General features: G+C 33.1%; 1 pseudogene; it reads left to right on the plus strand.

Moving 5' to 3' along the window:
- The first annotated feature begins 1,193 nt into the window (after positions 1-1,193).
- Positions 1,194-23,319, plus strand: LOC137930323 (uncharacterized; annotated as a pseudogene).
- Positions 23,320-25,286: the final 1,967 nt, after the last annotated feature.

Below are 25,286 nucleotides of genomic sequence, written 5' to 3' on the forward strand. Positions count from 1 at the left end.
TGATAATCCAAGTTTCTCTTTTGTAAAACTATAACTACGCAATTATGTAATTTCACATACAAAGTGTGAATAACGAGCGCTCATATACTTGCTTTTAAAAAATATACGGAAAGCTGGAGAAAATTTTAGACAAGTCTCTCCGAAATTAATGACTTAATCTCCTTCTTACTTTGATACTGCTTGTTTCATTTTGTGTTTTCATATCACAAGCGTATTAATTTCTTTATTTATAATGAAGTTTCAGAAAAAGATAAAAACGAAGAAATCATATATACCCTTGTACAACATTTTTTTATCATTAATTCTTTCATTTTTCGATTCGGATTGGAAAACACTTTGAAGATTTTTTGAATTACTCGACAATAAGTGGTTTATATGATTACCTGTCAGGATTTTCTCTCAGAGATTTGAGCTTGTTAATATTCTTTGGGGTACTGAATAAGGGTCGAGGCTTCTTTAAGATAAGTCACGTTTATAATAGCATAATCATTTGCGAAATTACCTGTCTAAAAAAATAACTTATTTACAAAATAGGTTTTTTTTCCATGACTCTAGCTAACTGTAACGAACTTAGTTATGAAGTTAAATTAACTAAACTCTGAACTAAGTTTACGCTGTGTTTAACCACATTTAGTTTAAATCAAATTCGTTGTTGATATAACATAAAAAGAAATTTTATTTTATGCCAATGTTTATATTGAACAAATTATTCTTAACGCGTATAAGAGAGTTATCGTTTTATACTTTATTCAATTACATCGAACATTAGGAGACAAGTAGAGCCGGAGAATACAAAATGTAATATTAAATTTGTCGTGTCAAAAGCGGTGAACATGGTATTTCATGATCACCGCTTTTAGATCAGACACGTAGATCAGACGTTTAAATTGGGTTATTCGGAATATAAATCGACGGATTCTTAAATTTATTAATTTGTGTATTTTACTGAAGTATCGAGAAATTTATTTATTTATATTAATACAAAATAATAAAAACAATAATACACTAGTTTTTAAGAGTGATTATTCGGTCCGATGGCAGTTTTGTTTTTTGCTAGAGACAGGTTCTCTCTACGGTACACTATTTTTGCAAATATACAAATTTAATTCAGAAATACCTTCCTTCCCTCCCCTTTGCCGTTGGGCAGGGAGGTGCTGAGTAGTTTGACCTCAACCTCACCACTACACCCATCAATGGCCATGAAATATCCGGACGAATACAAGGCAGATGCCAAGGACTGTCCCACCCGCTTCCTGAGTGACTCCCCGCAGAAGGAGAAAGGCATCTCCTTTCGCATGTACGCCCTCCCCGAGTATAAGCGACTTCGAATCGTTATCCGCGGCTTCCCTCTTGAAATAAGCTCAAGAAAGCGGACATTCATGTCATCGACGTGAAGCGCATGACATATCTGCGCACCAAGCTCCCCATGCTACTCATTATGGCAAGTATAGAGCTTTCCCCGAGGGAAAGAAATTTTTTGCCCCCAAAGAGATCTGCTCTCTTTCAGGGGTCTCATTCGAGGCTCCTCACCGCAGACGCAGCGTCGGCCAGTGCCACAGATGCCAGCTGTATGGCCACGCAGCCCGCAACTAGTTCTCCCGCCTCCGGTGCGTCAAGTGCCTAGGGGATCATGGGACTGCAGACTGTCCCCGTCCCGCGGTCTCAGAGACATCACGCGCGTGTGTCCTCTGTAAGACCGAAGGTCACCCTGCCAACCACAGAGGCTGTTTTAAGGCGCCTAAAAAAGCCGCACAGGTCGCCCCGCAACCTCTTGCCCTCCCAAAGTCGCCGCCCGACCAACCTCTAGAGCTCCCGCGAAGAATACTTCGAAGCCCGCTTCGAAACCTCTTCTCCCTCCTTCGCCCCCAGCCACTTCAGCCTTGGCGAAGCCACTCTACCCGAGAGGCAAGCCCGCTACCCTCCCTACCGCCCCAACGGTTGCTCACGAGCAACTGAAACCCTCCAAACCCCAAACCGGGTCCCCTGCGCCTGCCGAGGAACAATACCAAGCCAATGTAGACCTCGGCGAGATCTGCATTCCCGCCGCAAAACTCCGCAAAGCTTCCGGTCCCTCGGAGCGTTTTCTCTGTATTGCGGAGCACTCGGCCCTTCTCGCCACCCTTAATGCGGAATTTAAATAATATCCGCTCCCCCGTATCAACGCCAGGCCACACGCCTCACATCGAGCCCCGGCGGTCTCGATGCACATATCATGCACCTCACACCTACACATGACACGGCGGTCGTGTCCGCCTAACCCGGATTCAAGCCAGAGCGGTCCGGAGAGGCCCGTGTCTCTCCCGACCGCCGAGTAGTCCTCGCTTAGTGCTACATACTCAACACCGTGGGGTGTTCACTACACACTCTGTTTCCACGGGCTCAATTTCGATGAAGCTGTATAAAGCCTAGACCGGCTAGCAGCACAACATTTAATACAGCAAATGTCAAATGTCAGAAATACCTATAAAATTTTAATAGTTAATGTTTTAATCATTAATAGCTAAATTGATCTAAGTTGACTTCCAGGAGTCGTCGAGAGTCGGTAGGGTCTACGATAGTGTGACAAAAAGGGGGGTCTATAGTTGATAATCGGTGGTCAAAGAAAATTTATGTGCTTTCGATGATGAAGAAACCAATGTTGACTTGACTTCATCTATTAATGTGGGTGTTAAAAATTTTTTTTAATGAAATAAGTATGATTTGATTAGTCCCTTGACAATGAGTAGATGTATAAAATATAATTTTGGATAGGATTACTTTTTTGGATTACCATTTTGTTATGCACACAATTCTGACTTTTTTTCTAAAACTGTTAATTTGAGGATGGAGTTAATAAATAAATAAAATCGCATCGCAAATTTTTATAGATAGTTGACCTTTTTAGTTAAGTTTTGGGAATATTGCAGAAATGTAGCAAGTAGGAAGTACGCCGGAACTAACTAAATTTTGAAAGTGCTCTCTGAAAAAGAAATCCGGGAATTTCTAATTTCAGCCAACAAACACTATAGTGGTAAATTATTTAACTCAAAATTATTAAGTATTTAACTGAAAAAAAGAAAGAGTTTTCTTCGTAGCACTATTAATCGCTTAGAAGAGTCCTCCATCTTTTTTCATGAAATACTTCTTTGTTTAGTGTCTTTGTCATTTTGCTTTTGATCTTTTTTGCATAACTACGTCCAATTGGCGAAAAAAATGCGCAGTATAGTGTGACATAACAATTTACTTTCCATACGATATTTCGCAATTACGCAATTATGTTGACCTCGTTTGAAAATAAAATAACGATTCAATTAGAAAAATAGATCATAAACAGAACATCAACAAGAATTTAATATTTATCATTTCGTGAATACAGTTTAACACATGTAGTTTAAGATAATTTTAGTTATATTATATGTTGATATGACTTAGTTTGGTTTAATTTGATCTTAATCTAGAACGTGCATTTAATTCCGCACTTGCCATCAATATTGTACACAATAGGATTGATTGATCACAGAGCACCGACCTGTACATAACAATATGCTACAACAACGCTACGAGGATAACAGATATCAATCTTCAACAAAATAATTCATCTTGCTATTTCTTATTGGTTACAATATTATTTATAGCATAATAGTTGCTATTAAATAAATCTTAGGCCATTTATTGTTATAAAAGATTTACTACTTGCGATTGTAGATAAATGTTTCTTTTAATAAGGTTATTGGTTTCCAATTGTGATATCGGCTAATAAGCTGCTTAGCTTGCACCGTAACAAATTAATTAATTACAAATTAGATTCACTGCAGCTTTAAGAATTGAAAGTTGTGGCCTGGAAAATAAAATAGACTTATCGTTTTATCAATGTGACGTCATCATGGTCGTACTGATATTTGTTCGATTTTTTTTATGTTTGACTAACTTTACTCTTTCCAATAAAATAAATTAAAACATTTTATAATTGATTTATTTTGATAAGAAAAATTAAGTTTTTGTTAAAAAATACCAACCAATAGTTATGTAATATACAAATAGTTTGAAAAAAAGTCGTCGTCGTCGTTTTAATCCATAGACGTCCACTGGAAAGCACAGGACTTCCTCAATGATATTTATGAAAGGATTTACCATAATTGTCACGCATGGCATGTGGGTCGGCGATCGCAGTGAGGCTACCACTACTCAAATAAAAACAAGTATAGATGCTAAATTATCAATTAATTATTTAACTGCTACGCTTATAATAAACGCCATTTACACTCGAAATTACTCGATGGCGAAACTATATCCTTGTTGTTTGAATGATGTGTCTTAAATATCGTAATAATACTTGTAACAAAACTGAATTCAGCATAGCAAATAGATCAGTAACAATAAAAAGGGGTAATTAAATATATATATATTGCATATTGAAATGACTACTATTGTACCGCACTTGTTCACTATTGTCTTTTATTCTCATCGGTTATAATTAGCATCGACTGCGTGTCAATTTGAAGTCTCTGGAGAGATCTAGTCGGTGGCCATTGTTCCATAATTGGGATTGTTCGTTTGAATGATATGCCTTTTGATATATACATCATCTACTATTTATCTTTTTCTATTTTGTGCCGATAGACTCTCACTGCATAGGAATAGGCCTCCTCCAAATATCGCCACGATGACCGGTGTTGCTTTGCCCGCATCCAGCGATTTCTAGCGACTTTAACTATGTGGTCAGACCCCCCTGCCAAGAGTGGCGATTATGGTATATCCCCCATTCCTTGCAGTGGGCGTCAATGGGAAGAAAAACAAAGACAGTAATAATGTGGTTTTTAATAGTTGCCATAAATGATATTACAATTGCCTTTGGTAATTACGAAAGCGATAAGAGATATATTTTTACTTTTTTAGAATCAAAATAAATAATATTCATACTTTAACGACGCTTAATTACACTTTCAGAGGTATTTTAATTAATTTTGTTAGTCTTTATTTTATCACGTTTTGTTTTAAAACTGTTAGCATTTTATTTAACAATCGATTTATATTTGTTATTGTATAAGTTTTATTATGGCCGTTTATAATAATGTATAAAATAAATGTTTTGCACCATAATACACAATGACTCTTGTTTGACTGTTGTCTAGCTACCAAAAATCATAGCAAAGTTCTAGCATAAGTTGAGACCTTGAAAAATGTTTACAGCGTTTTGATACTTCCTTAAATTTGTAGGTGGTTGTTTGATCAACGGTTTAATACTTTCATTAATTTAGATGCATTTTTAACAATGGTGACTCTTTAGGTGATAGACCGAGAGGAGTGCCTTGCGGCAACCTTTTGACCTCGACTGGTCTTTCATGTCGATGACGACGCAATGGAGAAATTTATCCAAAAGGAAATGTTTACTTTTCCAGTGCATAATTAAGACAATCTTAAATGTCATTGCACTACAAGAGCGTTGCGATCACGACGCCTTTAAAGTAAAAGCTAAAAACTATACCCATAGACTATATTATACTATATTATTATTACAAACTTTGTTGCGAAATAATCACAGTTGTCAATATCCTTTCGCTTATCTGTCAATCCATCGGTCTACGCATGCGCAATATGTAAGGACGCGTGAAAAATATTATGAAATAAAATAATGGCGAACGGCGTCAAGTGACGTATGTGTTGTTGTTTGTGAATTTGTGTTAAATTTTTAATGCTGTGATGGAATAAGGAATTAAATACTATCTTATATTAATTTTGAATCAATTTTTAATATTTACAAATGAATGGTGAAAGTTTTATGTAAAAGTTATTTCATTCGCGTGACAAATAATTTATTACGGCATTGGTGTATCTAAAGTTGTAGGGGGATGACTTTTAAAATAAACTGTCTATCTTTCATCCAAGCGTTTTAATTTTTGTGCTCCAGCTCGTTAAGTGTTGTCTCTATTTTTGCCATACATTGCCTATTGAACCTGTTAAACTCCACTACAGCTACCTCATCTATAACCTTCTCAATTAGCTTATAATTCATCGTTGGTTGACATTTTATTGCCATAAAACCTGTATCTAGTAAAGATGAAAATTAAATGTCGGTAGTGCAAGAGCTACCAGGAGAATATAATTGGAAGAAGGTTAAGTATACCCTTAGGAGATATAAGTACAAAGTTTTTTTTAATTAAATATGAGCGCTAAATAGTACTCAGTTAAACAGTATTTTTTTATTGAAAGTGGAAAAAAATAAAAGAAAACCAGAAACAAAATATTATAACTGAAAAAATTGAAGATGGTGTATTATTGAATAATAAATGTCGTCAAAGGTCGTTGCTATGAGCTTAAAAGTATCTCTCGGGCGTGGCTAATCTCGTCGGGCTTAGAAAAACACGGTTTCAACCCTGTGGGGCTCCAATGTCAATAAGCCTCGTAAACAATTAATGATTTTACTGCTTACTCTTACTACGTTTATTTTTTTATAAAAAATATTTACGAAACTCCATTAGAAACCTGAGCTCCCACAGGACTCGTTTCGTTTTTTTCCTGTATCCAAAGATATTAGCGTTTGCAGAGAAGGTACATAGTAACCAACTCTGACGGCATTTATCACAAAATGTTACTTCTATAACAATACGTTTTCTTCTTCTATACTGAAGCAATAAAATATTATGCCAAACTATTTTAGTATATAATTAAAAATACCTTTTATTTTTACATATGCTTAAATAACTTTTTTAATTCAGTCCGCAATGTACATTGTAGGTAATAAAGATAAATTTAGCACTAATTATATATGAGAACTATACACAATATCACGGGAAATATATACATACACGCACACACGTATATATACAGCAAATGAACTATATGTTTACCCCCTTTAAAGCTTTTACAACTATAACTAATCAGCAGGTATTTTATATTTCATGATTAAAAGTTCAATTTTTCCCATATCCTGCAACAGATTGTAAATGGTTTCGTTTAGTTAGGTTTCCCAAGAGCATTGCAATTAAGGAGTTAATTTGCATCGAAATTACGCCATAAATACCGCAACCGTTCCATGTTAAAATAAATTTTCGAAATTTTGCTGTGATTTATAATAACCTTTATAATTTAAGTTATTTATTGTACATTGGTAACTAATGGTCAATAACACGGAAAATATAATTGTAAAGTATGATTTAAAACCCATATACTTTTATTGAGACCCTGGATGCAGCTGCTTCTTAAGTATTGGAAATTTATAGGAAAGGAAATATCTGGCATTCTAATGGCTGAAATGATAATAACGTGCGTAATATATATACACACATATATATTTATATATATATACATATTTACATATTGACTTCTGTTATAAAATAAGAATAGAAGAAATTTCTATTTTAATTCCAAGAAAAAAGAAAAATTTCCAATCTATTTTAATTTTTCTTGAAAATATTGCTTTGAATTAGAGCAATACCGACATGATAGTTCTACAAAGAGTTTTGAGTTTTTCGTTTATCATATTGTAGTTTGATGGAATTTTAACAGCACTTTGTGCGGGGAAAAATTGTTTCTCACGTCCATTTTATACGAGAAATAAAATTTTTAATGTGAATTCTTGTGCGATTGTTTTGAAATTTTCATTGTAAATATATTTTTTTAAATAACAGAGTTTAGCAACGTTTGATGTAGTTAGTGTTTAGCGTAATTTTATTTTAATCTTAGTGTATAATTGTAAAAAAAAAATATGTATAACATTTTAATAAAATAATGGACAAAATTTATTAAACAGATTTTTGCTCAAATGCGAGTACAGATAATAAATTACTTTTTACTTCTTTTGTTGATGATAAAAATATGGTTTTCTATGAGGCCATCAATAAGTTAATATTGATATTTATATAAGATATTTACACATATGAACTATATCGTAACGATATCTCTCGAATTGAAAGGCTTAGCCTTGAAATTTAGTAAGAATATTTTTTTGCAGAAAAAGGTTAGCTAAGAAGCTTTTTATGAAACGGATTTTATTAACTTTTACCCGTAAGAAAGTTGAGAGAATGTTAATGAAAAAAATATATTATTATAGAACCGTAGCTCTTATCGGTGTGAAACTTGCCCAGAAAATAGTTTTTTGGCAGATTAAAAGTTACTAAGACTGTATTTTATGATATAACACAATTGGTAGTGCAAACGCGAAGCGGGGAACAGAAAATAATAATGTAAATTATTTCAAAGTGATCACTTATACAGAATGATTGGAAAAAGGTGTAAAAGTTTTAAAGATTTTTACTGACAAAAGATATTTGTTCTTTAAATTGTTTACACCTATAATTTATGGCCGTGTATATACGAACTAAAGCAAATACCTTCATTGTATCAAATTGGAAGCATGTATGCTAATTTAAATTTCGAATTGCATTAGTTATGATAAATATTTTGGTAGACATCGCAAGCGACTGGCCGGTCATAAAGTAAATTAATTATATCCGATTGTTGTGTATAATGAAAGTGAATTACGACTACCGCTAAATGTGTTTCGAACCCGGACACCCGAGGCTCGTAAATCCGTGTTATCCAACTGTCACTGTTAATAAAACGATGACAAATGTTTAGTGTCCGTTATAATTTCAGATTGAATAGCGTTATATCTCATAGCTTCCAGAATATTCGGACACGAATTTTATTCCGTGTATAGTTTCACGTTTTATGGTGTTATCAAATTTCTTACTATTTAATTAATGAATTACGTTATTGATTTAAATCAATGAAGTAATAAAACTATGAAAAAAGTGTCTTTTTGATCTTAAAATAAACAGAGTGATTCGTAATAGGTTCAAAGCTTTAAAGGGCTGAATGTATTGCTCATTACCTGTCAAGTAATATTTATAGTAAATTTTATCCAAAAATCAAAAGCTTCAAAGACAATAAATAATGCATCGATAATATAGTAAGAAAAAACGTTTTTAAAGTTGGGATGACTGCATATTGAAATTAATTATTGTTTACTGTATGTCCCTGGAGATTTTATGTGTATATATATATATATATATAATAAGTGTATATAAACATTCATTCTTCGATGTAATGAGTAGAAATGGATGTTAACCTCTTATAAAAATAAGCAAAATAATACTATTTTTTTCTGTTTCAGGTATAGATCTCCCCATATTTTGTAAGTACACTTAACTTGCCCAGCGGTAAAGGACTGCGACTTGCTTTCGTAGGTCGCTGGTTCGATTTCCGGGATACATTCTCACATAAATTAAACTTCGTGTATTTATTATATAGGATTGCTACAGCTCACAAACAAATTTTCAGAGGATGGACAGCTGCGTCTCTTGCGCACCACACTGCGGTCGCTAACAAGCCTGCCAAGCGTAGCAATTATGGTATAATTACCCTTAGATATCATTTGTCTATACCATGCAATGCGCGTCTATAGGCTGAAAAGACGAAGATGTATTCAATTTGAAATGACTTGTAAGATATAGTGATATCATAAATATTTGCAGTTATTACCATCAAATGTCTCCTGGAGGGAAACAGTAGTTATATCTAACTCTCGAGCCAAGTTCAGAATTTGGTATTTCTCAAAGGTTTCTTGATGATGTTTTGTGCGCCTATTGGAAATTGATCTTTGTACTTCTAGTCTACTTTCTCTAATCACACGCAATTTTTTTAATCTTTACTCAAACCGAAACCTGAAACGAAGTTTTATCCAAAATATAGACGCAGTAATGACGAAATTAGTAAAAGTGAAGACTATCTCGAAAATGAATAAATAATTGAAGTCTTTGCCAAAAGATTTAATTCTAGTTTAGTATAATAGTTAACGGTATAGAACTATGTAAATAGAATTTTCAGATATTTATAATTTTTAATGTATTCTACTTAGGTATCAATAAACTTGGTTTCAGTTTCTGACAATAACAGTTCGTATCTGATTCACGGATCATTGACGAGAAGTAACGTACTCGTATGTCCTTTGTTATAACGCTTTAAAACAGGTCCAATTACCTTTTATTACAAATTTCGCTTAATTAAATTTGTATGTGATTGTTAAATAAAATAATTAATTTTGTTGCCCGTAAACACGTCTATAAAGTTGTTAAAACATAATTTATTTATAAATGATTGTATAAAATTTAAATTTTAAAATTACGTCATGTTGAATATTTAATGGCGTATATTTGGTGTAATTACCACCGTCTTTCAGTCACAAAAACATTTTTGGATATAATCCAACGACACAAAACTAACCTCTAAATACATCATTTGGTTACCAAGAATATGTTAGTGTATATCACACTTGCAATAAACTTATTACAAAAATTTCCGAGTTAGACAATTTTTGCAGATCTAATAATATTTTTAGAAATCAAATGCTTGAATACCTACTAATATACTCTTAAAATAAATGTTCTGACTTCAAATGTAGCGCTATTTTTAACTATATAACGCTCTTTTATCCACTACCTTGCAAATTCTTTATTTCGGTTCGAATTTTAAGCTTTAATCTTTTTTTTTTAAATGTCCCCTGCTATTAACCTTTCCTTCCCCTATCTTGTATATGGGACAAGGACGTTTTTTATTTTTTAAATATCTTATTTTTTTAAATATCACTTTCTTTTCTTTTTTATTTCCACTCTCTTCAGTCATTCTTCACATGATCTATTTTTTTCTACTTACATTCTACAATTTCTATCTTTCTTGTCCGTACTAACTACTATTCATTCATTGCCTCACTTCCTTCGCCTTGTTCCTTAATATCACAGGTTATGTTTATCACATTAATTTAGTTTATCTTGTACTCTATTTTTTTTCTTTTTAATTACTTGAAGAGCCCCTTTATCATAACTTTTGTAATAAATATAGTACTTATATTTTTGATTTAATATTATACGTGTACAATCATCAGTATACTTACCACCATCTCATCCGATAAACGCATACTGCAACGCATAGGTCTTAACTAAAGATCGCCACGAAGACTGGTCTTGCTGCCAGCATTACCTGCGACCTAAATAAAGTTAAAAGTTATACAAAAAAATTCTATGATCGTATACATATATATAAGTATTGTGTTAATCTGTTAGGCGTACCTCAATAAAAACAAAGTAATAAGAAATGGCCAGTAAAAATTATTGCAGGAAAGGAAAATTTATGCCAAAGGTCACAAATATATTATTCATCATTATGTCAGTGGATAGACGCCCACTGTATTGCATAGGCATCCCTGCCTAGCGACTTTCCCGCGAGTTACTACGTCATCGGTTCACCTTGTTGCGGTAAATAATTACTATTTTCATCTTCACATATATGATTAACTATTTAAACAATTGGTGTTGCAGGTTTTAGGCTTTTAGTAATAAATTACTCATACGTAACAGGAGAGTACAAATTTATTCAGAGAGACAAAGCTCGACCCCCAAAAACATAGCAGTCGACATGCAACTGTCGACCGTTGTACAGCTACAGAATGGAAGATAAATAGTGAACAGGCGTCGAACAATGGTCTCTAGCTACATGAAAAAATGACGCGCATAAAATTATTAAGATCACTTTAGTATTTCGAACGCGAATTGTAATAAATATAGTTAGCTATAAACAGCTATAAAATTTAAAATGTCAAAATTTATCGGTTTGTCTTAATTCAATTAAAAAAAATTGAGGTAAATCAGAGTGATCACTTTATTTATTAAATTATTACTAATAATATACAATAATCACTAACAATATTATATTTTGTGCTTTACACAATATATTGCAAGATTTCAGTAATAATAATTTTAATAATTCGATGTAGAAATATTTTGGTCAAAAAATATATATAAAAAATATTTTTGTGTTTTGTTTGAATTTAAATGTTTGACGGTTATAGACAAGTATATTAATTTACTCTATGGTATGAGAGTATAATAATGTTGTTATGCTATTTTTTCTTAAGTTTTTTATTTTCAATCAGAGACTTCTACGTACCTTAACAAGGATATTAAAAAAAATACTCAACCGCCATTCGAGTCTACGTCTACCAGATTTAGACACTACTAAGAAATCTGCACCTAAATTTTTTTAAACATAAAATGGTTACCATTTTATGGTTATATCGTATAAGGGAGTATAAATTATATTACATTTAATAAACATCGTATTCTTATGTAACTGTAAGAATATTGAATGGATTAAAGCATTTTCAATGGACGTAGTTGCATAACCAAGAGTTTTGTGATCGTAGTTCTCGTACTAATGCTTACCGAATGTAGTTACTCACCCTCGGTGAAAAATTAATACAAAATAATATTTAAAAAAAAATTAAAAGAAATTGCTTATGAATTTTGTTTTTTATCCTGTATTCGATGTTGTTATGATTGAATTCGTAATATTTCTAATTTATGTGTGTGCATCTATTTTCAATCCCATCCGTCACGATAACCGCCCGCTCTATAATTCCTAATTGACTAAGTCCATCGAATGGTAGTGTGGAATTAATTGTTTTGATAATACAGCCTATTTATTTTTATTCCCCATGTTGATGTATAATAAACAATAAATATTTTGACACACACAATATAAATGCCATAAAATTTGACTATCATATTTACAAAACAATCAATGAATACGCTTTTTAATTATCACAGAAAATGTCCAGTGAGTTTTTATTTTTTAATTAAAAAATAATAACTTTTTTGTGGAAATAAGAGATAGCCTGCAGGCTATTTCAATATATATTCAATATGGAATTTTATACTATACAAAATATACGCTTAGAGACATTTAAACTAAATGTTTGCTAGAAACAAGTTGAAGTCAACAGGGGATGTAGTCCATCATATGTAAAAGAAACAATTTTCTGATTCATATTTAAATTAACCACAGTTTATCAAAACGTCAGTACTTTTTTATATATTTAACTTGAAAACAAAGGTTTAAACCTCGCATCCATACGTTTTTATATAATACTTTTATCTCTATCGGTCGTATTATATTTTTGGTACAAACGGATAGTAAATTTTTATTACTCAAAGCCGCAGTATGACGTAAGTCTTTTTCTACAAATACCGTGCTCGTCGCGTGACCTGGGGTTGATTACAGATATTAAGAGATTTTGTAAGAAGTAGGGTGTTATTTTAGGATAGGGTAAAATACAGAGTTTTAATTATTGCTGTTGTTTAAATAATGTTGTTCCGAAGCTTCCGGCGTTGGAGTTATTAAAATATTTTCATATCATAACTTCATTTTTCATAAAATACTGTGTATGATATTTTTTTAAATTCGAAAAGCACACCCAAAGTCAATACTTTAAATTGGCACAATAGTGCGTTTTAACAGTTTTGATTGATCATGAAAAATAATATTATCAACCGGTCTTTTTGAAAATTAATAGGGGAGGTCTATGCGTAGAGAAGTAGACGACCTAGGAATAAAACAGTGATAATACATAAAATAATCACAGCGTATCGTGCGGGCCAGATATGTAAATTTTTTGCTATAGAAATACCAGCGTTATCTTTAATGTAATAAAGGTGATTTTACAAGTACACGTTCATTTCGTACAATAGGTACTGATGTCGAATAGTAAGTAGGTCTAGCATAAACATGTATTATACATGAAACAATAAGGTACTGTAGTATCAAAGAGAATATTAATTTAGGCATTAAACACAAAGCATTAATGTTCCTGAACACCTAAATTCAAAGCAACGTGCAAGTGTACATAATAGGGCAATAAAAGTATGTTTCAGAGCAGTAAACTTGTCCGATCCACGGTTTCAGGCTATTGAGAAGATTTAAAGTCCCTTTGGAGGGAAACAGGCAAAGTATCAAGACCATACAAGCATTATTCGATCCTAAAGTTTTCGTGAGCGTGTAACCACACGTTCAAATCTGTTTTTATGCGTTCTTTTTGTGCGATTTTTATAGCGCGATTATAATATACGGTTAATGACAATTTTAATAGGTATTTTTATTTGACGAGGCTATGTATAAAGAGTAGGTAGGATCTTACATCTTGTTTATTTCTTGTTTATCCAACAAAATTAAAATAAAGCAAATTAGCTTTACTATACAAGATTATTATAACCATCTTTAATCGTAAGCATAATATATAATTACTAATTAGTAATTAGTTATTTACTTAATACACAATTATTCACTTAATACACAATTAAGTTCAAGTTAGTTCGTGAAATATTTACTGTTGAACTAACAAGACTCGATGAGGCTTGAAATTTTTTTTGGACGATTGTGTCAACAACCTTCTTTCCATAAAAATAGAAAAAATAATTTCCCAACTTCTTTATTGTGAAAATACTCTGAAATAGAATAATATGCCTTTTGCCAGAGTCCTGCTTAATAACCTCTTGAATGTATTAAGAGATAAAATTATCGCGTCGTTTGATAGTTGGATATAGAATAGTATTACAGCGACCTTGCGGGTAAAGTGAGTTTATTTTTAATCTTTAGATTACATTAATGGAAATCACTATACATTTCAGCAATTCCTAGTTATTCCGCAAATTAAGGTTTTAATTTATTTTTAAGTGCTACTTTTTTATGCAGTTTTAGTATGTATACCACCACTCAAAACAGTTTTTACTGTTTTTGTATTCTAACACTTAAAACATATTACAATGAGAAGTATTTTTTTCATTAAAAAAATTAGCAATGGATTGCTCTAATTGTATCAAAGACGTTTAAAAGAGTGATTGTGTTCTCAAAACACACCCTGTGTTGAAACAATCGTAGCAATATTTTGACTGTCACAGAAGAGCATAAAAATATATTAGTTTCTATCAAATTGGAATCTTCATATGTACTTGGTGTTTAAAAGTATGTTTAAAGCCAACTATTAATGATACAGGGTGGTATACGGAGAGGTAATAATAGTAAATGACTGAATAAAGATGAACCAATTTGTTATACTAGTTTAGTTATTTCTTAGAGCCCTTAAGTCATTAATATTGTAGAACGAGTAAAAACAAAAAACTTGTCTTCAAATTCGCGTAAATTACACCATTATCTTTTTGCGCTTCTGTAACTGTATTTAAGTATTATTTATCTACCAATAATGTTACCACAATCTTCTAGTAGTAGAGAATAAAATCTTATAAAAACAATACATTTTTATCGAATCTAAAGCTGTTGTTAATTGTTCCGTCGGACGTCTGTGTCAGTCGGGAAGTGTAATTAACGATCGTAACCTGCGCAATTAAGCCGAGCTTCGCTCCCGGCATCACCGGACCCACATTGTTATACGATATTGACCAAATTACCATGAAAATTGAGAAAAGTTCTTGTCCACTGTGTTACTACGACGATAATTAATAAATGTAACAAGTAATTCACTGCGTATTTACAATCGACTTATTCATTTGGCTGGATTTTATGTGTTTATATTCCTGAGGTGAATAATTATCAGCTGAGGTTTTAAATATTTTAGGGCGTTAACTATTAAACTTAGACTTCCCCCATATTTTTTTAATACTATTGCGGTGGAGCGGCCCGCGTCTTTCTGTTAACGACGTTAACAAAGTCATCTGTCTTGTGGGTGGACTTTATACGCTGCGCCTGCTTGTCTGCGGTCTTCACTCCAAAACCTTTAAAGTATGAGCGACCATCTGGTTTGCGTGCAATCTAGCCTGTTCTTTCTGATTGTATCTAGTAGGGAAGTCCCGAGCTCTCTCCATGGTTCAGGTTCGGAACAGCTGTTCTTGCTGTTGAGGCCCGAGGCGTGAGACCACGTTTTGGTGCCGTACGGCAATATTGGCAAAATACATTGCTCATAGACCCTTCTTTTAAGACACGAATAGGGTGTTGTTAGATGAAGGGCCGGAAGAAAGAAGATGTTGCGTTGATTTTGATTTGATGATTAGATTGATGATTATAATACAATGAATCATTTAAGATTTTTAGTTTTAAAATTTTATAATTTACATGGTTACGTTAAACTCTTATAATGTATGTAAAACAATACTTTAACTTTTAAATACAAAACAGTTCAAGTTTCTGTACACAAAATTTCTATTTCACGGTACCGAAATTATATAACTTAAATAGATAACTTGGTAATTATTCCAAAGTAAGCAGTTTCAATTAAGTTTTGTTTTGTTAACGCAGAAACAACTGAAACTTGTGCTGTTGTTCAACTCTAGGTAGCTCTAGACTGCTATAGTTAAACGTTTGACTTTCCAGTTCCCTGGCTAGCGGACAGCTCTCCGACGACGGTGTACGCTTTATCTGTTCACTGGACATTGCACAAACTTTGTGGAGCCGGTTCTGTGTGCACTAGATAGTGCTTCAGGTTTACCCCTCATCGTCGGGGCTAATTCAATCGCGCTTGATTGAAAATCCGTTACATTATGCAATCAGCAGTATTTACTTTACGAAGCAAAGCGTTTCGACGTACTTATTATAAACGAGCAACAAATTTATGCAAAAAATCTGTTTAAATTTACGGAGGAAATAATATAAAACAGTTTGTTCTTAATTTATTAAAACATAATTATTTCATCTGACGAGGTTGTAAGTGACCTGCTTCCAGCGTCTCATATACAATATTTTTTATCTTATTTTTAAATGTAAAAAATAGTAACCTTTTGATATAATAATAATCCTTATTATTAAAAAAGTATATTTCATATCTCATGTAACACAAAACTTTATACGTTCATTATCACATTTTTTTTACTATTTACTTATTAATGACTTGGGTTATTGTATAATTAGGTCAAACCATAACCAGAGGTTTCGAAACACAAAGTAAAATTTTAATTCTCGCGTGCCTTTACTTTATGGCAAAAGAGTGAATGTACAGCTCATTTGTCATTAGAAAGCTTTAAATCTTTTACAATTATTTCCAATAAACTTGTATAACGTGATTAGTATGAAATGCTATTGGAATACTACATGGCATTACAAAGTCCGCAGAGATAGATAGAAAACAACAGTTTACATTAATATCTAGTGATCAGAATTTTGAAAACTAACAACGAATATTTTAATATTAAGATTCCCAATCAAAAAATCAAGATTTCAGAAATAGTATTTTTATTCTGATTGGGTGTACCATACATTAATTGACATCAAATTAGCTTGTATACCTTTAACACTGTATATGTCTAAATATTATTATGAAATGTTTACGGGTTAATTAATGCCTAAATTGCTCACCTTTTTCTTCTTCAGTTTAATTTAACCTTTTGAATATTTAGTAAATTTTCTCGTGTGTTGCAGAAAAAAGACATTGATTTAAAATAATTGATATTTACACTGTCAATCGTTTTTGAATGTAAAGTATGAAACTATTCTTTTTTGAATAAACTATTACAAGCACTTTCAAATCGTCAATTAACATAAAATGGCAGCATTGTTGTCCATACAGGAAGCTATCACAGCAGTTCTGCTGAGAAGACCCGGCAAGATATTCAACAGTTGCTCATTACAAATATTGTTATATAGAGCGCTTGACAATGATTAGCTTTCTGAGTGAGCAACAACAACATTTAATTCCACGCATCAATATCAGTATAGTATTTTCGGATAGAATAATGTATTTTTTTATATGTTGGTTTCAAATCTGTCTAGTCGCAGATTTGGAATTGATCGTGGAATTTTATTGTACGTTCGTATGTCTGGTACCACAAATGATTTATTTAATATTTGAAGACAAAAAGTGGGAGTATACTGCTAATTTTTACTCTTTGTATTAACACCGTGTCTATCACCGTTTCTAAAAACAATTTTGGATGTTTTTGCAGACTATATATATATATATGTATATGTATATATATATATATATGTATATGTATATATATATATGTATATGTATATATATATATATATATATATATATATATTTATATATATATATATATATATATATATATATATATTTATATATATATATATATGTGTCTGTGTGTGTTTGCTTATTTTCCACTTATTAAAGATTAATTTGTAAAAAGTCTTCCTGCTTAACTATGCCATAGAATGCTAGAAAATTAGTTGCAATCTCATCATAAATACATTCGTTAAAAATTTGTAGCCTGTTTTTCGCATTGGCTGAAGTGGTCGGTGGGCCACGCAGCGCGCAAAATCGATGCTGCTGAATCCTTAAGGTTTTGGAGTGGATACCATTGACCGGAGAGCGCAGCGAAGGATGTTAGGAACTATAAAGTGGATAGGTGATTTTGTTAAACTAGCTAGTTAATTCTGTGTTGTTATAATTTTTGAAGATCGTTTCGACTTAACTGAAAAAGTTTTGAAGGTAAAATTAAATTTTAACAAGAGAAACTCGAAAGGTTCGTTTCGAAGTTTTCTGGTACGATTTGTAAAAAGTTAAGTCAAAAGTTTTAGTTTAGCCCCTGAACGCATTCAAATGGGTTTTTTATTGTAAAGTTTCAACTTATTTTATATTAGTTGAAAAAACTTAGCATTAAAGGCACTACAGTTCGTTGAAACTTCTGGAATATTTTTTTTATTTAATAAAGAACCCATAACTTCGAATTCATATTTCGAATATAAATATTATAAACATATTAAATGCAAACTTGCGGGCGTAGGTAATATTTTTATAAAACCAAATATTAAAGTCAAAAACTCGCAAGTAATTTTTTCTCATTACGTAATTTGTTTTTCTTGGAAATAACTTATAAGAAAATAAGTTAATGCTAGCACGTAATACTCTTCGTCTGGAAATAATAATAGGTTTTGTAAGAAAACATTAATCATTTCTACAGAGAGTAGGAAAGCTTTTAGTGGAAATATTATTTTTCGCGATTATCTTTTTTGAGATCAATCAGTTACAAGTTAATTAAACTAATTCTATATAGAAAAAGTGCATTGTGGTAACCTCACACATTATCTTCCACTCATAAGGGCTTAGCTGTACTATTGGTCGATATTTTTAATAAAAAATAACAGCAGTATAGGCAAGTGAAATTGCTACATAAACCAGGAGTATCAATGAATATCTAATTAGACGATGTAACTTGTAAATTACTGGTTTAATAGAACAAGTCACAGAGTATTGAACGCCAAAGTTGTTCTGTGCATTTGCATCATATTACAAAATAATATAGCATCGCATATATATTGGATGTATTGGGATCACTTGCATCTATTGAAGCATAAAACTAGTTTAACTACTGTGCTACCAAAATGCATGAGTGCCGCCGAGCATTGACGGCGGACCGTCGGAACGAAGCGGTCAGCAGTACCACCCTTCGAGCCGCGCTTACCTAAGGCGTGGTACAGCAATTTTGGTAGAACTAAACCTTTATTTTTAATTACACACATTATTTATTTACAAATTATAGCTATAGCAAATTGTTAAAACGACTTGGTTAGAATAAGTACTACGTTTAAACACGAATCGTGTGTTTTTTACAAACACGAAAAATTTAGTTATGACTCGTTCGTAATTAAAATATAATGAAAACTAATAATAAATAAACAAGAAAAGGTAAATAAAAATGTTACAAAAATGGTTCCTCATTAGACAAAGTTCACCGTTGTTTTCATTATCAAAGTTAGGGATTACTATAGGTATCTACACTTTATATTTTTTCCTTAGTGCATACATACAGAGAGAATAAGCATTTTCATTTATTTCTAGCAAGGTAAACCGGTAAATACTAGTTACTTTGTCTGTTAACCTACTTCCACGTAATGGATATAAAGTTTTATCTTAACCGTGTTTAGAGCATAGAGAAGGAAGTGCTTCACTTAGTAGGTCAAAGAAAACGTTCAAGTAATATTATAACATTGTTTTTCAACACGAAGGTTAATTTTGTATTAGAATAATTAAATACGTTTGTCGGGGTTCGGAAGGATTAATTTGAATCACGCGATCTTGAATCCTCAACTATTAATATATTTGTCAAGACACATTTACATTGTATATTATATTTATATTAAAGTAAATATTGTGACTTAGTTCTTACCGACACGCAAACAAATCAACGCCTTAAACTTAATGTTAGCTTTAGTATAAAAAAATTGAAGCAAATGCCAAAAGACATTTTATTTCAGATGAAAGGTGCCAGTATTTCGTTTCGGTAACTAAAAATACAATTTTATTAATACAGGCTTCATTAATACAACAACGAGTTTTTATTAATTGTCTTATTTAAATAATATTATTAAGGTTTTTTTGTTTAATATCGATGTCCCAGGCATGGATACCTCTGCAGTAGTATGCGAAAGCGTTCCCGTAGTTTCAACATAAGGCGTTTAAGAAGACCGAGGGGTTTTAGCCGGTAGGAGTCTGGTATAATCCTTTCGTTGCTACTGCAGCGGAGGGGCATCCCATACAGGATTTTCCCACGAGTAAAAAAAGGCATGGATACCTGCTTTGTATTCGTTTATTTTTATATCAATGTTGTACCCATTTTGTGCCCTGTTCATAACTTCCTTACTTCTATTTTAACATTTAATATTTTGTGTAGTTTTCTTTTCAATCAAAATCTTTCATTATTAAGTAAGAAAAGGACCAATATTTAGCCACTTCCGTGCCAAAAACAGAGTGACTCACTCACTAATCGGTGTAACATAACTCCTGAAAATGCCCCGTGGAGGGGTGAAACACGTGTTGAGTAGTTTGGCGGTGGCGGTTGTGTGATTCGCTTTGTTTGTCGCATACGCATTTGTCAGCGGGCTGGCGGGCGGTGCATTTGTTGCACGACTACCACTGCATGTGCGGAAGTGGCTAAATATTGGTCCTTTTCTTACTTAGGATGGACTTCTGCAAGGTAACCCATTAAATCTTTCATTATTTATAATCTTACTTATAATTTCTACACTCGTGTTCTACTTATTTCTGTGGAATTGAGGTGTATTTTTAGTAATTGGTGTGTATGTCAAATGCAAAGTGCAAATGAATTAGTTATTTTGTAAGTTTACAGGGTTTGAAATTCCAAGGAAGCGTTATATTAAACAAGAAGTAGACGCCGGGAATAGAGGAAGCGGAAGGCAATCCATCCGGCAGCTTAGTTACTGCTTCGTTGCACCTTGTCATTATCAACCCCTTGTAATTTTCTCGTACTTCGTACTCGTATCATTTTATAAAGGCGTTTTAAAAATTAAACAACAAATTAACGTGGGAAAGCGTGATAGAAACTTTAGGCGAGTTATCATTTATTTATAAATTAAAAAGTATTACAAACCAAATGCGTTGAAAACTTGCTAAAACTTGTTTGCTAAACTTGTTACTTTTTTTTTGACCACCGCCTATGCGATCTGTCATAAACGAGCGCCTAAAAATTTAAAAAGATAGCAAAGGTAACATATTATTCAGCGTCTTCCGCATATACGGATGATTTATAAATCGAAAAACACGTACAAATTTAAATTCAAAGAATTGTCCATATACAAAAATAACCATCATTTATAATAAGACGATGAAAAATGCGAGATGAAAAATTTACGTCATAGAATACACTTCTATTTATTTATATGATTATTAGTGTTTAGATAATAAGTGTAATATTTATTATGTATATGCAGTATACATTATTTTACATGGTTTTATTTTATTTTTCTATTGCATTTACACATCCGCCTACTTGCTATCGCTTCATTACAAATTAAGTTCACCGTTGCACAAAATTATAGATTGAAGCTGCGTAATTGTGTCTCCATTCTTGGAACGAACTCTACCACATCTGTCAACGAGAAGTGGAACCACATTAAAATGGCCTACACAGAGACCAGCTCCGTCGTTATTGGCCATAAAACATATACGCGAGAAGACTGGATGTCAGATGACCTGGAATCTCATTGAAGAAAGGCGCCAACTCCATCGTCAACTTCTGGACTCGAACGATATGGCAGTGCGCAAAGATTTGACGGTGAAATATAGACAGATTCGCCGGAAAATCTACCGCAGTACTCGTCATGACCGTCGAGTATGGGCAGAAAGTATTGCAGATTACGCCCAACGCGCTGTCAATTTCGGCAATCTCAGAAAAGTGTACAAGGCGGCGAAAACACTTACCGAGAATCGAAACCAGAAGAAGAAGAAGCCCTTGAAAGATAAGAGAGGGCAGATTATCGTAACATTAGAGAGACAGCTTCAACGCTGGCGAGAGCGCTTTGAGGAGATCTTTCGAGTCCCGAACGACCCTGTCTCTACGGCGACGACTACCGCACAAAGCCTGGACATCGATGTGTCTTCCCCTTCGAGAGAGGAAGTAGTAAAGGCTATCCGTTCTCTAAAGAACAGGAAAGCTCCAGGAGCGGACCTCATTAGAGCAGAAATGCTGAAAGCCGACTTACTCGCCGCTGCAAGCGCGCTGAAGCTGAGGATCATCTGGTTAGCTGAAGAGTTACCCAACGACTGGAATAAGGGCCTTCTCATCACCGTACCCAAGAAGGGGGACCTCAGTTAATGTGGCAATTGGAGAGGCATCACTTTGTGTGACTAGTGACTAATGACGGCCTTATCTCGGAAGATATAAGGGTTCATGCAGGTGTGCGACAGGGGTGCCTCCTCTCACCTCTTTTTTTCCTTGTCATTCTGGATAGCATCATGAACACCTCCAGCAACAGCAAGCGCCGTGGCATAGAATGGACACTGTCCAATGTCTTGGAAGATTTGGACTATGCCGATGACCTATGCTTATTGAGCCACACACATGCCGACATGCAAGCCAAACTGGACGATCTACGACAAGAGGTTTTGGAGACGGGACTTAAGATTAACATCCGGAAGATTCAAGAAATGAGTTGCGGAGCAACAGGTTCTTTGCCGTTGCTTATTGGCACAGAGGGAGTGGAGAGAGTCTACACATACTCTTACCTCGGTAGCGTAGTATCGGAATCAGAAGGGACCGAAGAGGACACTGCTTTGAGAATGTTCAAGGGAAAGGCAGCCTTCGCACGGCTCCGTTTTGTATGGCAATCACGGAAACTGACTAGGAGAATTAAGCTCTAAATATTCCGGTCCAATGTAAAAACCGTGTTGTTATATGGATGCGAGACATGGAAGGTTACCAGAGATATCACGCGTCGGCTCCAAGTCTTCCTTGACAACTGTTTTCGACGTATTTTTGGTATATACTGGCCCGAGAAAATTCTCAACATAGACCTCTGGAAACGCTGCGATGAGATGCCGATCGACCAGCAGATCAAATGCCGCAAGTGGAACTGGATAGGCCACACGCTCCGAAGCGACCCTGTTCACATACCGATGCAAGCCCTAGAATGGAATCCTCTAGAAAAGCGAAGACCTGGCCGTCCAAAGCAAACCTGGCAGCGGACGATCACTGCAGAAGCGAAGGCAGTTTGAATGACGTGGAGCGTAGTAAAGCGCCAGACTCAAGGCCGCTCGGGATGGCGACGTACCTTGACGCCCTCTGCCCCATCTCTGGGATATAGAAATAAACGATGATAGCACAAAATGTAAATTAATTAAAAATATAAAAAATCTCAAATTTTTTTCTTATATTTAGCGGAAATTTCCACACGGTACGTACAAGAGTTTTTAATGTAATTAAATTTAAGATAGAGTAAGTAAAATATAATTCTTTCTTTTATTATTACTCCTTATAGCCTTTTTTACGCCAGGAATATCTTAATCGTGGGTTTATTGCACGTTTACTGGACAGATAGGAAAAGATCTAGTAACAAATATTTACTCCGACACAAGAAAGATTATATTCGATTTTTTTTGCTTTTTATTCGCAGAGTTAGTTTCCCAACCTTTATAATAAACTATCGCTCCTTTTGTAAAAACATGTCTCTCCCTTTTTTGCAAAATATAAACAATTCAGATGGTTGGATAAAACGTTTTTTTATTATTATTAAATATATGCTGTCCCCACCTCTGACTTTTGCGTTTGCCTTCGCTTCCGCCCACATGAAACGTTCAAGTGCTTACAAAGAGGCTGTAACGCCCACGTTGGGAACCTATTAGAGGCTCACTATAAAAAAAAGAATATATACTATGAGAGTGGAAGGTCGAATGACAGACTTGTTTTGTCTACGAATAGAGAGAGGGGAACTTAAAATACACTCTTTCTCTCTTTTAATAAATTTTCTTTTACTATTTCATCGAAGATTTAAGTAGTACTCCTAGATCGTTCACAACTAATCTAAACTATCTGATCGATAAAATGGTAAATTTTAAGTGAGTTGATAATTTTAAATCTAATTAAATAACGAAAACAATAAAATAAAATAGGAAAATGGTCAGAAATCACAATAGAAAATTTTTAAAATTCGAGAGAATAACTTTCTCAGAAATTAATTCCGTGCTTGCTTCAAATAGGCCTTGAAATAAATTTCACCCTAACTGACGTTTATAAATCTCTTGAGAGCACCTTTTGAATCTATTCTACAGGATTATTCCTTTTGTTGCCCATTATTTAAAGTTACAATTCTGATACAATTACGTTTCTGTTATCGTGTTATATATATATTTATTATTAAAGATATAAATTTTGAAATGTATTTTATATTTTAAAATAATAATTTAACTTGTATGTTTTAAATAGTAAGTGCCGTAGTCTATAAAATCAAGTTCCAGTGCAATTAATTTCTGTTCTTAACAGCTATTTATAGGCTATATGTCAAAGTTCAGTTAAAGTACCAATTAAATCTTATGTTCTGATAATAATCTGAATTGTTTTAGCTTGTGTAGATTGAGGGCAAACTTCGCAAATTATTGAGATAGATTTACGAAACAATGGTTCTAGTTTAAATGATGGGCGTGAACTACCATTGTACTCACGTCTCCTGAAGATTATATAAGGCTTAATCTCTATAATTAAATTACTTAGTTAAGCTATCCTTACCTGATCATGCGATAGTACATCGAATTGGAAAAAGCTTTTTCGTATTATATTTTACATGCATAATCAAGTTATTTTTTATTAAAATAATAAACCTCTAATGTTTCTATGTGTCATTTTGTTCGATAACAATATGCCATTTTATAGACAGCTCTCATTACTGTAGAAATTTCGAGACATCTTTATATTAATTCCGCATTAATTTTTTACAAGCCTCAAGAAACCTATAAACAGTAACATTTCATTACACGTTAAACTTTTTTCCCTCTTTTTTATTTATCAACTTTTAACCTTTGTGTCCTAATTTTTCTTCAATTACTTTTAAAGTTTTTATAGATTGAAAAGAAAAAAATCGTAAAAGGCTTACTGAGGAACGAGTTTGTACGTTGCGTAAATCTAATTAAAACTTCATGGCCAAGTAAAATTTATTAAAGCTCTTCGATTGATTTTTCGCTCGTTAAACTTTTTACTCGTGAAGTACCGTCCTTATATATTTTATGTTAAATTTTAATAGTTTTCTATGGATTGTAATATCCATTTGATAATTAAACA

Source organism: Battus philenor, unplaced genomic scaffold (assembly GCF_028537555.1).
Source record: "Battus philenor isolate CCGP_79_NKW_IND1 unplaced genomic scaffold, ilBatPhil1.0.hap1 SCAF_6, whole genome shotgun sequence".
Taxonomy (NCBI): Eukaryota; Metazoa; Arthropoda; class Insecta; order Lepidoptera; family Papilionidae; genus Battus; species Battus philenor.